Genomic DNA, 5,126 nt, shown 5'->3' on the forward strand with positions numbered 1-5,126 from the left:
ACCTGTAGTAGTTCTAGAATCAGCACCGATGACAACTCCACCATCAAACTCCACAGCCATTATGGTTGTCTGTAATAGAATTACCAGTTTTTACAGATGTACCAGAGAAAGTATCCTATCTGGCTGCATCACAGCCTGGCATGGCAACTGCTCGGCCCAAGACTGCAAGAAACATCAGTCGTGAACACAGCCTAATCCATCACACATGGCTGCCTCCCATCCATTGACTCCAGTTACACCTCCCACTGCCTGGGGAAAGCAATCACCATAATCAAAGACCCCTCCCACCCAGGTTATTCTCTCTTCCAACTTCTTCCATCAGGAGGGAGATACAAAAATCTTAGAACACACTCGAACAGCTTCTTCCCCACTATTACCAGACTCCGATACAACTCTTATGGACTAACCTGATTAATACTACACTGCTGTATGCTTCACCAGATGCACACAGCCCATTGGAGGGAGGGAGGGGGTGGGGGGAGGGGGTGGGGGGTGGAGGGAGGGAGGGGGTGGGGGGAGGGGGTGGGTGAGGGGGTGGGGGTGGGGGGTGGGGGGGTGGGGGTGGGGGGTGGGGGGGTGGAGGGAGGGGGTGGGGGGTGGGGGGTGGAGGGAGGGGGTGGAGGGTGGGGGGGTGGGGGGAGGGGTGGAGGGTGGGGGGGTGGGGGGAGCGGGTGGGGGGTGGGGGGGGTGGGGGGGTGGAGGGTGGGGGGGTGGGGGGAGGGGGTGGGGGGGTGGAAGGAGGGGGTGGGGGGGTGGAAGGAGGGGGGAAAGAGCGGGGACGGGCTGAGTCACGGCGGCCCGCGGGGAGGCTCAGCACAGACCCCAGACCCCGGCCCCCGCGCTGACACTCACTCCAGTGCTGACTTCCTGCCTCAGCCACTCGGGGTAAAGGTCGGAGCTGCAATGAGCGAAGGCGGGCCCGAGGCCGCGGATCCCGACCGGTGGCAGCGCCGTAAACACAGCCGCCATCTTCAGACCAACACGGGGTTTGCCGGGAACGTGGAGGAGCGGCGGCCGCGGGGATTGCCGGGAACGTGGAGGAGCGGCGGCCGCGGGGATTGCCGGGAAGCGTGGAGGAGCGGCGGCCGCGGGGCTTGCCGGGAACGTGGAGGAGCGGCGGCCGCGGGGATTGCCGGGAACGTGGAGGAGCGGCGGCCGCGGGGATTGCCGGGAACGTGGAGGAGCGGCGGCCGCGGGGATTGCCGGGAAAGCCCCCCACCCCCAACACAGTAACTCCACCCAACCAATTGAAAGATTGGGTTTTTGGGATAGGCTGGAAGGGGCAGACTGAATGGCCTCATGCACTGTAAATTCTGTGAAAGAGGACGGAATGTAATGCAATAATTTTATGTAACAAGTGTAAATAGCCTCTGACCACTTGGTGTGATGTCTGGACAGAGCCAGCTGTCAGTAGCATGGTTAGAGGCTCCATAGTTTGGTCAGCAATAGTTAACCCACAGTTTATTCAACATTAAATGTTGTTCTGTCGTACACTGATTCATTTATTTATTTATTTTTCTAAATTTAGATGACCCAATTAATTTTTTCCAATTAAGGGACAATTTAGCGTGGCCAATCCATCTACTCTGCACATTTTTGGGTTGTGGGGGCGAAACCCACGCAGACACGGGGAGAATGTGCAAACTCCACACGGACAGTGACCCAGAGCAGGGTTCGAACCTGGGACCTCGGCCCCGTGAGGCAACTGTGCTAACCCACTGTGCCACCGTGCTGCCCTCACTGATTCATTTATTTAGAATTATTTAGAACAGTGCAGCACAGAACAGGCCCTTCGGCCCTCGATGTCGTGCCGAGCCATGATCACCCTACTCAACCCACGTATCCACCCTATACCCGTAACCCAACAACCCCCCCCCCTAACCTTACTTTTATTAGGACACTACGGGCAATTTAGCATGGCCAATCCACCTAACCCGCACATCTTTGGACTGTGGGAGGAAACCGGAGCACCCGGAGGAAACCCACGCAGACACAGGGGGAGGACGTGCAGACTCCACACAGACAGTCACCCAGCCGGGAATCGAACCTGGGACCCTGGAGCTGTGAAGCATTTATGCTAACCACCATGCTACCCTGCTGCCATTGTACGTGAACTTATTACCATTTTATTACCATTTATTACCATTGTACGTGAACAGCTGGAAAGGCGGAGGAGCGGGTGCGATTTTTTTAATCAGTTGGGACTCTGGAATGAAGTACTGAGCAGGGATAACTCCACCTCCTCGTGTGCAAGGCCTAATGCAGCTGAAAGTGGTGCACAGAGTGCACCTGACAAGAACCAGAATGAGCAGATTCTTTCCGGTACCAGGGAGGCCCGTCCAACCACGACCACATGTTCTATCAGGTTCTGGACAGCCTTCTTCGAGGCAATGGTCAAGGTTGTGGGGGTGAGGGTGGAGCCGTGCCCAAAGGTGGCCTTCATAGTATTGGACCAGCTGGAACTATTCATGGGGAAGATGCTGGCGCCCTTGCCTTTGCTTCGTTAATCACCCGCTGGGGAATCCTGCTCAGCTGGCGATCAGCAGCACCCCCCACAGCTGCAGACTGGCTGGCAGACCTATTGGTTTCCCCACTTGGACAAGATCAAGTTCACCATTCAAGAGTCAGAGGACGTCTTCCACAAAGAATGGAGACCTTTCACCAACTTGTTCCAGGACCTGTTTGAGGCCAACAGCCAATAGAACGGGGGGGACACACGGGAGCCAATGGGACCAGTCAGGAAATGGAGAGGGAGGGGAAGTGGGTGAGGCCTACTGGGAAAAGGAGGGGGAGGCCAGAAAAGAATTGGCACAGAGGCCAGAGAGCCTAGAACAAGAGTACAGGAAAGGGAACCCCCCCCCCCCCCCCGAGGGAAGGCCAAAAATAGGACCGGAGAGGGCGGGGGCGGGGGGGGGGGGGGGGCAGGAAAGGGGAAGGCCTAACAGCAAAAGGGGGGAGGGCATTGCCCACTTATTTTTTTTTTTATAAATTTAGATTACCCAATTATTTTTTCCAATTAAGGGGCAATCTAGCGTGGCCAATCCACCTACTCTGCACATTTTTTTGGGTTGTGGGGGCGAAACCCACGCAGACACGGGGAGAATGTGCGAACTCCACACGGACAGTGACTCAGAGCCGGGATCGAACCTGAGACCTCAGCGCCGTGAGGCGGTTGTGCTAACCACTAGGCCACCGTGCTGCCCTCTTGCCCACTTATAAATAATAAATAACTACCCATTGAACAGTGAAGGCCCACAGAAACACCCTGAAATAATGGGGGGGGGGGGGGGGGGACCGACACAAAGGATATTGATATGTATATTGTCATTGGCACTGTTATTCTTACTGCTTGTTTAGAGTATATTATGTAAAACACTTCAATAAAACATCTTTTAAAAATGGCAATATATTTACAAGCCAGAATGGTGAGTTGCTTGGAGGAAGCTTGCAGATTTGTGGTGTTTCCATGTGTCTTCTGTCATTGACCTAGGTTGTAGAGGTTACAGGTTTGGATGCAGTGGAAGGAACCTTGGTGAGTTACAGTGGTAGATCTTGTAGATGGTCCACACTGCTCCCACTGTGCATTGGTGGTGGAGAGAATTAATGATTAGAATGGATGAGGTGCCAATCGAAAGGGATGGTGTCATCTCCATTGAGTGTTCTTGGAATTGAATTCATTCAGGCGTTTGGAGAGAATCCCATCAAACTCCTGACTTGGCATTGGAAATGGTGGACAGCTTCTTCCCTGCTGCCATCAGACTTTTGAATGGACCTACCTGGTATTAAGTTGATCTTTTCTCTGCACCTTGCTATAACTGTAACATTATATTCTGCAATCTCTCCTTCCTCCCTATGTATGGTATGCATTGTTTGTACAGCACAGTACGGCTGGTTTAGCGCCGTGGGCTAAATCGCTGGCTTGTAATGCAGAACAATGCCAGCAGCGCGGGTTCAATTCCCGTACCGGCCTCCCCTGAACAGGCGCCGGAATGTGGCACTTTGTGGGGCTTTTCACAATAACTTCATTGAAGCCTACTCGTGACAATAAGTGATCATTATTATTATTATGAAACAATACTTTTCACTGTGTACCAATACATGTGACAATAATAAAAAAGGAATCAAATCAAAAGGTTTTGGGAAGTCAAGAGATGAGTTACTCCCTGTAAACTTCCAAGCCACTAACCTGCTCTGAAGGCTACAGTATTTTTATGGCTGGTTCAGTTCAATTTCTGATTAATAATAACACCAGAATGTCGATGACGGGGTTCAATGCAGTGAAATCTCATGGGGAGATTGGATAATTGCCTGATGTAGTATGAATGTCACTTCTCAGCCCAAGCCTGAATATTGTCCACGTCTTGTTGTGTACGGGCATGAGCTGCTTAAGCATCTGAGGAATTGTGAATGCTACTGAACACTGTCACCATCAGCAAACATCTCCACTTCTGGTCACATGCTGGAGGGAAGGCTGTTGTTCAAGAAGCTGAAAATGGGTGGAGATAAGATTCGACACAGCTAGTCTGAACAGGCGCCAGAATGTGGTGACTACGGGCTTTTCACGGTAACTTCATACTTCTGACAATGAAGGATTATTATTATTTTTAGTATTAATTGTAAGCCTACTTGTAACAATAATAATCTTTTATTGTCACAAGTATGAAGTCACTGTGAAAAGCCCCTAGTCACCACATTCCGGCGCCTGTTCGAGTACACAGAGGGAGAATTCAGAATTCTCAGCCGGTACGGGAATTGAACCCTCGCTGCTGGCCTTGTTCTGCATCACAAACCAGATTTTGCGGTGATGTCTTCAGCCTGAGAGGATTGACGTCTGACAACCAGAACCATCTTTTTTTCCTTTGTGTTGAGTATGACAACAAGGGCAGCACGGTGGCCTAGCGGTTAGCACAACCGCCTCACGGCGCTGAGGTCCCAGGTTCGATCCCGGCTCTGGGTCACTGTCCGTGTGGAGTTTGCACATTCTCCCCGTGTTTGCGTGGGTTTCGCCCCCACAACCCAAAAATGTGCAGAGTAGGTGGATTGGCCACGCTAAATTGCCCCTTCATTGGAAAAAATAATTGGCTAATCTAAATTTTAAAAAAAAAAGAGTATGACAACAATCAATA

Source organism: Scyliorhinus canicula, chromosome 29 (genome assembly GCF_902713615.1).
Source record: "Scyliorhinus canicula chromosome 29, sScyCan1.1, whole genome shotgun sequence".
NCBI lineage: Eukaryota > Metazoa > Chordata > Chondrichthyes > Carcharhiniformes > Scyliorhinidae > Scyliorhinus > Scyliorhinus canicula.